We start from the raw sequence: 12,578 nt of genomic DNA on the forward strand, positions 1-12,578 counted from the left end.
ACAAAAAAATAGCTTAATTGTCCCTGTAGTGACAATAAATGTATATCCCAAAATAAATGTGTATTTCTGTGTAAAGAGATTCTATGGAGTTTAAGTATCAGATGTCTGTCTCAGATGTTTCTTCTAAAATATTGTAGGTGAAATGGAAGCGTAGGCATTGTTTAAGTAGGGAGACTCGTAGTTTTATATTGTTAATTCATTGTCAACCTTCCAGCTAATCATACGCTAGCTCTTGCTTTAAAGGTCACAGCCTATCACTTTGCTGTTTTAGAGCAACAACGTCGCAATCCTCCTCCCCACTGCCACCAGATGAGTCTATGTCTTGCTGCCTAACTTCCAGCAAGATCTGAAGGTTTGAAAAGGAATCTCATCAGACAGTCAGATGGGGTTTACAGCAAAATACATCAAATTACATCTGTTCTATTGTTATTCCATCAATACTATTCATTATTGGTGTACAGTTAGAGCAGGGGATTTCAAAGTTTTGGACAGTAAATCCCACCCTCTGGGAAAATTTACAAGACTGCACCCTCCTTTACCCCCCTCCCCCAATTTTTTCTTTTCTTTCAGATTTACAAACATACAATAATGTTGGATATGCCTTTACAATAGCAAAGTAAATAATAAATAAGATAGAAAGATAAAAAATCTAAATATTAGACAGTATGTACATTGAAGTTGTTTCAGGTATTTTCCTCTAGTTTAATATTATCAAAATGCAGCATACTTCAGGTGTGAGCATTTCACCAATGATGATCAATAGCCTTTAATTCAATCTGACAGACTCAGTCGGCCAGTGTTTTAAACACTGATGCCTGATTAACAGCTATAAACGTTTCTATTAATAATATGAAACCGTATTCTGCATTATTTTTTATTAAAGTTACCTGTTTGTCCTCATGAAAATGGGATTACTTAGCCTAGCTGTTTCTACCCTATATCTGTGAAGAAATCACAGCATATGAATCAATCTCCATCTCTATGTGAAACTGCACTTGTCACAAACACATGAAGACACATCGGCGCGATATCATGTTGAACTCATAATAATAGACATGTGTGATTTTGCTCCACTTATTTTCAGATTTTCTGCGCCCATGGCTGGACTGGTAATCTGGCTTACCGGGCATTTTCCCGGTGGGCTGACGCACTTTGGGGCCGATCAGGGACGGACTGACCATCGGGAGAACAGAGCGGGCCGGTGGGTCGGCTGCGAAACGTGCAGAATTGGCCACAATAAGAAAAATGATCCACCACTTTATGCAGAACGGACCACAAAACAGCGCCGCAATATGCAGAAAATGACAGCACCCCCCCCCCCTCCGAAGGTTTGTGACCAACAGATGTTTAATTGACAGTTTTATTTGCTCACATCACTCAAATCATCAGTGAGCATCAGAATGTCATTCTTACAATGCAAATGTAACCATATTATGCTGCATTAAAAAAAAAAGAAGTTACTGGGAAGTAACAGATTACATGTAATCTGGATTTTGTAATCAGATTTTGAAAATCAAGCACTTGTAAATGGATTAAATTACATTTTAAAATAATTGTAATCAGACTACAGTTACTTTTTCAGGATTATGGCAGTAAAGGCAGTAAATTGGCAGTAAATTGTTCATAAGTTATTGATCACCATAAGTTTTCTCTTTTTTTTCTCTTTTTAGCTCTAAATCAGCCTACCTATGATCTATGTTCAGTAACAATTTTAGTATTTTTGGAATCGAGGGAGATGGGGAGGGTTGTGAAATTGCACACAGACCTGATACTCGTCATTAGTCAGGTGAAGATGGAGCAGTCTAAATCAGCGTTTGACCACTGGATGCAAGGGTGCAGACTTAGCTTGAACATTGGGGGGTTGCAGCATGAAGTATTTCCATGTTTCCACTGATCATGGTATAAATAATGGGAGAGGATGTAATTGCTTGTTTTGATCATTTTTTATGTTAAATTGGTCAAGATTATCCAACTCAAATGCAGGTGACATCAAATAAAAGAGTTAAATTGGAAGTAATCCAAAAGTAATCTGATAAGATTACCTAAAAATTTAATCTGAGAGATTATGTTACTGATTGCAATTTTTCCATGTACTTTGTAATCAATATCCGATTACATTTAAGAAGTAATCTGCCTCGCACTGCTGATTTATTAATACTTGTGTTAAAAAACATAGTATGTTCAACAAGTACATGGTCTCATTGATCCTGAAATGACAAAAAGCCTTTTACTATAGACCTTAGTTTCAGTTTAATTTACTGATCACCGCCAGAAAAAGCATCACTAATATTTCCATAGTCTTCCCAACTTCATTATAATATTTCAGTCTAGGCAGAGCTGAAAATTGAGAGTTTTGGGAAAGGAAAGGAGGGAGTGGAGGGGTGGGGGTGTAAAGAAAACAACAGCTGAGTCTGGGCATGAAGCACACTGCAGTGTATTTACCAATTTGGTAAGACTCCCAGCAGGGAGAGATATGACAAGAGGCCCAGCGTGAAAATAATCATCTCCCATTCAAAGCCAGGGGCATGAAGCCAGCTTACCTGATGGACAGGGGCTTATGTCTTGTGTACTTAAACTCAAACAAAATGACATTTGCCCAAAAAAATAGATCACAAGATTTTTTTTTTCTCAGTCCCCATTCACTTTCATTGTATGAAAAACAAAAACAGCTTGGACATTCTTCTAAACAACTGCTTTTGAGTTTCACAAAAGAAAAGACCATTCCTAATGCTAATTTCTCACGCCCTCTCTCATTAAACTCATCTTTTTGGAAAGGTATATCTCATCCTCTTGTTCAGTTTTAAGGAGGTTAGACCCTGACTGGAGCCAAGGGCAGCATAAATGTTTATGATGCCTGAGTTTCTCAAAGCCACGGCAGTAACCTGGATGAGTGAGAGCCTAAAGACACTACCCACAAACCCACACCTGATCATGTGCACATAAACCTTTCACAATGATACATAAAATAAGAGTATTTAGCGGAATTAAAACCATACCATTTACTACACGCTCCACACACCTCAGGCATCGTCAGATTTCTCCATTAAGTCTACAGACATTGATACGTATTCAAAATAACCCCACAATTGCTTGTTTAATAAAATAAAGGGTCTCGTATGATAGATGGTCATAAAGAATGCAGCAAGATATTTTGTAATTTGTACCCTGACATCAAATTCCTTGTCTCAGGTGTGCTTAAGTCTTATTACTATTAATATACTGTGTTGTAATTTTAAAAACCTCTCACTATTCAAAAGGGTATGAATCTTGATCACAAGGTGATCAGTTTGATAAAAAAGGCAAATACCGTAGCCAGAAATATAGCCAGGAAGCCAGAGATATGGAGTAAATTAGGCTCAATATAGATTGTGCTTCATTCATAAAAATTGCCCACTACAATTTAGATCACAGTTAATGCCAAATAAAATTAATTTTAGTAAAGAGATGTTAAAAGAGATGTTTGTGTACATCAGCAGTAATTAATCAAATAATGATTAAATGATGGAGAAGAGCGTTATAACCTTGCATATATCCAGATGCATGATGTAGTCAAGCACACTTTCGGCATGTTAAAGGGATTGTTCACCCAAAAATAAAAATGTTCTCATGATGTACTCACTCATGCCATCCCAGATATGTATAACTTTCTTTCTTCTACAGAACACAAATAAAGATTTTTAGAAGAATATTTCAGCTCTGTAGGTCCGTACAATGCAAGTTAATTGTGACCAGAACTTAGAACTCAGCATAAAAATAATCCATCCGACTCCAGTGGTTTAATCCATGTTTTCAGAAGTGATATTAAACATGTGGGTGAAAAACAGATCAATGTTTAAGTCATTTTGTCAGTAAATCTCCACTTTCACTTTTACATTCTTCTTCTTCAGCTTTTGTCAATTTGAATTCTTCATGCATATCGCCATCTACTGGTTGGGGCTGGTCAAAGGTGGAGATTTAAAGAAAGAAGGACTTAAATACTGATCTGTTTCTCACCCACATTTACCATAGTGCTTCAGATGATCTGGATTAAACCACTGGAGTCATATGGATCATTTTCATTATCCCTTTATGTGATTTTTGAAGATTTACAGTTCTGATTACCATTTACTTTCATTGTATGGACCTACATACTTGAAATATTCTTTAAAATATTTTCTGCATTGTATGGACCTACAGACTTGATAATATTATTTTTGTGTTCTGCATAAGAAAGAAAGTCCTACACATCTGGGAGGGCATGAAGGTGAGCAAATGAGAATTTTCATTTTTGGGTGAACTATAATTATATGATTCTGGTGTCAGGATCACAGTAGTGGGGCAATGCACTAGTCCTGACAGAATGTGTCAGATAATGGAGGTCTAATGCCTCCTCTGCTAAAGAGCCCTAAAAATTGGAACGCAAGATCAAAATTGCACCTGGGAAGTGTGTTTAGCAGAGACTTTTTAGACACGTCTGCGCCATTACATGATCTGCATAATTCCTTCAGCGAATTGGTGCTAAACCAGGACAGACAGTGCATGCAAATAGCTGCTGCTTTTACCAGACACATTTTATTCTTAGTGAATTCCACCTTCAGTTTTAATTTAAGGTTAGGGCTGAAAAGATATACCCTGATAGCACGTGCATCCGTTGTAAAAAATAAATAAATCACCTGTCGTTTGTTAGAAAAAACATTCAGCAGATGTCTTTGTGACTTGTGATTCATGATGTAGAATTTATGTGAAACTGCTCTTTTTTTAAAGTCAACATGAAACAGCATTTACAACCCATTTCGCTATCATAATGAGAGATATTTCAGAGTGAAACGGGGCTTTCAGCAAAATGTAGTAGGGTGGGGCTTATCCATCGGAAATTGATTGGATCATGAAAAGTGGGCGTTGCATACTAGAATGGAGCCAAATGTTTGGAGAGGTTAAAAAAAGTGTAAAAGGCGACGTTAATCAAAAAGAAAAGCTGAAATGTACATCTTGATGAAAGATTACAAAGACAAACTATTTTTGGCACCTTTGGAATAACATGCACTAATGAATCATTCACAATAACAGCAGGAACATGCATTAGAGCATCTGCATAGAGTTTTAGATCAACTTTAAGATGCTGTTCAGACGTTTGAACACAAATGAGGCACTTAAAAGAGAATGCGATAGAATGCTTTTGAAATTATGCACTCATTCGTATTCAAGACACTAATGTCTTGATGATGTACGTATGTTTACTGCATATCGTAAACTGTGTCACCATTAGGATGCTACCATTCATCCAACGGTGCCAGAGAGAGAACTGAAAATTGAGGATTGTGTATGTGAGAGCAAGAATATTTATAGAGAGAGGGAAATAGAATATGAGGCATGATGAGGGTCAGACCCCTGGCTTTGGGGCTTGTCGTTGGCCATTGTGTGACTTTATTGGCAGTCAGCTCTGGGTTTTATGAAGCTCTTGGGATAAATGCAGGAGCCTATCTGCTGATTAGTGATGCACTAAAGAACAGAGAGGGAACAGAAGGATAAATGATTGCTTGTGCCCTCGGCCTGCAGTCTGACTGTCTCGAAAACTAATGAATGAGATACAAGTGTAATATGGGGATGGGGGAGGGGCTATGTAGCTACTGTAAAAGAAGAGGAGAAAGGAAATGTAGATGGTGGAGAGATAAAGGGACAATGAGAAAGTGAAAAGATAAAATTAAGTTTCAGTCAGATGAATACTTGACTTGAATAGTTGAATGAATACATTTATTAATTTATAGACAATTAAAGTAATCTGAAATCTGATCAAACTCTCCGCTCATCCATGCAGCCGTGCATGGACAGAGCAGGGAGTGCAGTAAATAACCCCCAGGGGTAACGGAACAGATCCAGCAGAATTATAACAACATTGCTCCATTTATTAAACATTATGACACAATGGTACAATACTTAATTGCATACTAAATAAAATGGACGCTTAAAAGAACTTCAAATACTGTATATCAAGTTGATAAATCAAGAATAAAGCACAATAACACATTTAAAATAGGAATTCCAAACTGGCAAACAATTGTAGTCTTCGAGCACAGAATACAAGGCAGATGTAGAGAAAACTAAAAAGCAAAGCAGCAATACAATATGCGGCGCTAGGGATGGAGGAGGGTGTTAAGTGTATCTTGCATCCATGCAAAGGACAGGCAGCTAAAGCAATGAATAAGTGGAGGACTTAAAGGAATATTCCAGGTTCAATACAAGTTAAGCTCAATCGACAGCATTTGTGGCATAATGTTGATTATCACAAAAATGTATTTTGACTAGTCAATCCTTTTTTTTTATTTTTTATTTGCAATGGAAGTGAATGTGACCAATTTTTGGAGGGTTTAAAGACAGAAATGTGAAGCTTAGAATTTTATAAAAGCACTTTATTAATTCTTCTGTCAAAACTTTAAATCTCAAATAATACACGAGTTGTTTAAATTGTAATTTGTACAGTTATTTTAGGGTTTTAGGGTTTGTTGAAATTACATTGTCATGGCAACGAAGTTATAAAAGTGTATATAGCTCTATACGGAAAATCGAAGTATGCAATTTTGTCACACTAACATCCTGTTAGCACAAATATTGTTTATGTCTTGTGACTATACTTTTGAAATAGAGAGTATTTTAACATTTATTGATTGGCCCCATTGACTTCCATTGTTAGTTCCTCGCAGTGAGCTCGATTTGTGCTTTTTTTTAAAGAAAAGTAGGGGTGAAACAAAAACAATTTTGTGGTAATCAGCATTATGCCACAAATGCTGTCGATTGAGCTTAACTTGAGTTAAACCCAAAATATTCTGATAAGCATCTGAATTGTATTGGTAGACGTCGTGATGGGCTGCTGATTGTGAGCTTGACCTGTCTGAACTGATACTATGCTTGGTTTTTGCTTGGAAAATGTGAGTGGTGCATGCCCATGCAAAAGTCACCAACATGATGCAAGGCTGTTGTGGGTTTTTATGGGCTCTGTGGTTGTGTGTGTGTGTGTGTGTGTTTGTTTTAATAGCATATTGCTATGAAGTTTCTAGGGTGTTCTGGGTGGTTGCTTTCTGGCACAATTCAAAAGAGAGGGATTTTACAGTAGTTATTATAATTTTTTATTATTATTGTTATTTGGTAAGTCTGCCTGAGATATTTGACCACCATGACCAAGAAAGGCTGGACCAGCCACTCAACAATGCCAGAAGTGAGTGAACACCTGTTCATACCAAGAAAATTCACAGCAAACTTGCAACCAATGCAAACAATGTATTCTAAAGGATGTATACACACCATGGCCGAAAAATTGGGCTTTCTTTTCCAACCTTGTCCTATAGAATCACGTTTTTATGCCAACATTTTTACAAAATTATATATATATATATATATATATATATATATATATATATATATATATATATATATATATATTCTTTTTTTTTTTTTCTGGCTCATTGTAAATATCGTGGCAGATTCCAGGTCAAATGAATGCTAGACAGTCTACAACAATGACTTATATTCACTTTCACACAAATCACAAGTAAAAGGGGATATCATCAATTCATAAACTTAACTTTCACCCTGTTCATCTCACAATGCTGTCTTATAACATCAATAACACATTTTACTACATTTACATATAAATGTATTTGGCTGTGATCAGATTGTGCAGTAGCACAACTGATAACACATTTGATAATTCAAAACTCTTTTGAAAACATTTCGTGTGAATCAGTTCGAAAAAGTATTTTTTTCTAAAAACTCTAAACGGAACAGAATACCAACAAAGGTCCCATTTTGAGTATTCCAAAAAAACTAAATTTTTCCGAAAATGATGCTGTGAAGTCTTAAAGTCCTTATTGTGTGGTTTAAATGAAAAACGCAATAAAACATAATGCTTTAAAAAAATATTGGCTGTAGGCCCCATGTTAGCAAGCCAAAGGTGACTGTGACAAAAAACACAAAACTCCATAAGATGTTAGTTTATGGAAAAAATTACCTTAGGAGGAACCAGGCTAAACAAGGTGAACCTGTTCCCATCTGGCTATACAGCATGAATATAATGACAATACTAGTGTGTAATACAAGTCATGTATTATTTGAGTAAATTGAGAAGATTTTGGTGGGTATTAATATTTAAAACCTCATCCGTTTGGAAGACACTTTTACTCACTTTTAGTGCCTCTTAGTGGACATTTCAACTCAGAACCTGCGCGGTATGTCAGTGGACCCATACAGTGTCATTATGCAAAAATGGTACCACAGTCATGCAATTTTCTGTGAGTAGAGAGTACACACACCAAGCTATTTTGCAGATGCTGAAAGAAGTGTAAGAGAGTGAACAGTACCTCTAAACCTCTGAGCCACATTTTCATTTGCATCAAATTAAATATAGCATCTAGTCTGACTAAGGTCAAACATAAATCAAAGATTGAGCTCAATCGTTGAAGCATTTAGCAAAGATGATTCGCCAGTTTTGCATCAGGTATGTGAGGAAAGAGCTTCTCTGAGGTGGAAACAGGGTTGTGAGAAATCAGCGAAAACAACTGTTGCTACACACACTGTAGTGATAAGGTGAGAGCTAGGTTCTTTAACAGCAGGCCATTAACACAGATTACATTCACTAAACTACAAAGAGCAAAAGACCACATCTAGGGCTAATCCCCACAGACACTTACACAAATGTGCACGCACATATGCCATGGTCAATCTACCCGAGCACTGCAGCCCAGGAGGGTTTCCTAAGCAGGGTCATAATGTATATAGAATGAGAGCTTTGAGATCCTCTGGGCTCCTTTGGGTGTAATTACAGGAGCAGAGGATGCCATTACGTGTGTATGTGTGCACACCTGTATCCATATCTGGTTGACTGTGTGTGTATATATATACAAGTGCTTTCAGGGCTTGGCTTGGCTTGGCTTTTAAACATCGAATGAAAATTTCTGCCAGTGAAAAAGGCTACTTAAACCTGAACTTAATGCTGAGAAAATATTGACCTTTAGCTTGCGCTTTCTTAACAGCTTTTTAAATGTTTAGGTATTTTTTTCTTGAGTTTTAAAACATGTGGACACATTACTAGTTCTGTCAGCATTAACACGTGTGATTAATACATTTTTCTTAATCTTGATTAAGGCATGTACCGATTTGACATTTTATTCAGCTAGAGGGCAGAACAATGTGTTTGGTTTATTTAATTGCAATGTGTTTAGTTTAGTGCAATACACTCATATACGCACTAAAAACAAACACTCTACAGTGAGTTCATGCCAATGATCAAGTGCTGGAGAAAGAACCTCTTATTAAAAATTATGCTGAAGGGAAAGAAATTAAATCCAAGAGCCCATCTGGTACTCAAAAATGCCACAGGTATGAAGGGACTTTGCGTGTCTTTTGTAAGTCAGCATTTTACAGCATAAGCATGTTTCTTACAAGCCCACAGTGCAGCTAGTTCCCTATCTGTCACTCACTCGACGTTGTGTCGATGTAGTGACATTAGGGGTCGCTCTTGGCAGCCCAGAACACCTCAGATCTTTGAGAAAGGCCAATGAGAAATGGCGAGTACTCCCCCGGACACACAGGTATAAAAGGCTCGCAACCACTCATTTAGATTTTTTCTTCAGAGCCGAGCGGTTCTGTTCAGCAAGCTGAATTCCTCTCCCCGTCCATTCACTTCTAAGAAGCGATTGCTGTTGGATATATGGTGCATTTCAGCAGCTTTTTCTCCTTCTGCATCGTAGCTGCAGATTACGCCCCTGGGTGCTTCAACAGCCTAAGAGAGTATATATAACTGCAGAAGAGTATATTTTCTCAAATTGAGCAAACACAAACAAAAATATCCCCTTCCGTCTCTGAGTAGTTAATGGGTGCAGTCATTATCTCTCCACCTCTGACGGCCACGATCGCTGCCTCATGTGTCTGTGCCCTAATCACGTTGAGGAAGCATCCGTGGATGGTTCATGTTCTAATTTCGAGAACATGACCATGGCAACGTTGCGGTCGTGGCTTTCTTTCTTCCAGGGGAAAGCCACTTCAGCCACCCCCTCGCGCCGGACCTTCAACCTACGGGTACAAGGCCAGCCGGTTGATGCTGGATGTGATTTGGGGTCTCCAATGGGTTCGATTCCATCAGGTAATCCTCCGTGGACCGCTGATTCCCTAGCAAGCTTGTTCGTTCCGGTTCAGTTCTGGGATGAGACAGGCAGCTCGCCTCAGTGCCAGCCAAATGTCTCTTTTGGAGCTCGGAAGATGGATGAGATTTCAATTGCTGCAACGGAGAGCGCCTTGGTGATGTAGGACGCTGAGGATTCGACTGGGCTAGCGCCTTTGGATGTGCCGGCCCATTCTGAGGCCGGCTCGGAGCTGACCACCATGCCCGCCCAGGACACCGCGAGTGTCAGACTGGAGGGGAACCCTCCACTCGCCCCTGAGCACTCTCGGCTTGACGGTTGGTTTCTGGGTCTGGTATATATTGTTAATTGTTTGTTCATTATACCTCATGTTAATGACATGCATACTAATGTTAACGAATTGAAATATTATAAAATATGGCAAACAGCCAAAAGATAAAGCCATAATAATACAATCACAAATCAAGCTGTACATCTCTCTGTTGAAAGACACAGTTAATTAGTGAAATCAGTGAAAAATTTAGTAACACCCACGTTTACTGCAGCGGGAGGGTCACATACTCACTCACACACACACACACACACACACACACACACACACACACACACACACACACACACACACACACACCAAGGGAGAGTGAGACAGAGGGTCATTAGAAACACAGATGTCTGTCTATGTGCTGAGTGACTGTCTTGACAGGACACAGATGGCATTCTCTCATTCCTGTCTGATTGATTAACATCTATATCAGTGACATTATGTATTTCACTGTGCATGTCTGTTATTACAACTATTTAATATTACACAGCTCTATGGAATACTTCATTCTGATTGATCACTTGCAGTGTGAGCATTCAAATATTTTTTGTAATGTACAATGACAGCTGAACTGTATAATTTACCATTGTCACAGGCCACCGATTTCTTACAAAGCTACGCTCATTTGAATATAGTATGTTTCAGTATGCTTCTAAAAAGTTCTCAAAATAATTTACATTACATTATATTACAAAACATATACATTACAAGAATATTTCACCAGGACAGATCCTAAACGAAAAGTGATTTCTGTGCAATTTTTCACATATGTTTTTTTGAGAAATGCATTTATGGTAAACTGGATTACTTATGAAAAAAAAAAGGATGTACAGTAAGTTTCAAGTATACAAAAAAATCAATCATATATAAATAGGATGCATTAAATTCTAAACATAATTATCATCATAATGCTTTCAGTTTGAAAAGCACTTTCCAGACTTTAAATATAGGCCCATGCACATATATTCTGAGCAAAGAGTTACCTTTCAGATGTAGTTTACAGATATTCCTGTTGTATGTAAACATAAACATCTCAATGCAAAAAGAATGCAGGTGTCTATCTCTTATCTATCACAGTGCATCAGTCAATCACTTAAATGGCTTTTCTGCTCACTGGGACTTGCAAAAGAACCAGTTCTCTCTCCAACTGTTTGGACAACCCATTTTTTTTCACAATACTGCCTCCGTTCTGTCTCTCATGGATCACTCCAGCTGTCAGTGGCTTGTCAGCACTGGATTGGCATTCAGTAGTGTCACTGTAGTGATCTAAAATGTGGTGAAGAATAGCAATATACACTCCATTCAAAAGCTTCTTTTAAATAGAGGATTGGGACTAGGGTTCTCAAACTCCATAAAGGACATTAAAAGTAACAAAGTATTTAGTGTGACTTTGAGTTTTATTTTAAGTCTTCTGAAGCCACACAGCTGCCTGCAAAAGTAAAGGATGCAAGAGATTGAAGTTAATCAAGGTGGACAACTGATCAATATGGAAAAGAGGAATGACTAAGTGTGTTTACATGCATGATTTTACACCAATAATGCTTAATTACCTGACAGAGTAAGGTCATGTAAAAGCCTTAAATGGTGTTATTTTATCTGAGAAAGGTCATCAACTATAAAAGCAAACACCGATCATCACATGCATATTTTTACCCATTGCCCCAATTTCGCTCTGCACGTAGAAATAAATTTTTCTGCATTCTGGTTCTGGCATTCTGAAATTATTTCAGATAATTAGCATTTCTTTTAATCTTGATATTAGAATGAGCTGATTATTGATAGTTATCAGAAACAATGATTTAATCGCTGAAGATCAAGTCATTGTACTATTGGTTTCTAGGTGTTTTTCCTCAACTAGTATCCAACTGTATCAGCTGGCTGATCACGTAAGCGCCACTGCCTTTACTCCCATTGGTAGTTGTCACATCGTTTCACTGCTCATTTGCATAAAATGAAACTGGTAAAACTTTACAATAAGGTTCCATTTGTTAACAACATTAATTAACATTAAATAACAATGAAAAATTCTTTTACACCATTTATTAATCTTGGTTTATGTTAATTTTAACATATATTTGTAAACATTAGTTAATGCACTATAAACTTACATTAACTTGCAATTAACAATTGTATTTTTATTAATTAAC

This window comes from Xyrauchen texanus, chromosome 22 (genome assembly GCF_025860055.1).
Source record: "Xyrauchen texanus isolate HMW12.3.18 chromosome 22, RBS_HiC_50CHRs, whole genome shotgun sequence".
In the NCBI taxonomy this organism is placed as follows: domain Eukaryota; kingdom Metazoa; phylum Chordata; class Actinopteri; order Cypriniformes; family Catostomidae; genus Xyrauchen; species Xyrauchen texanus.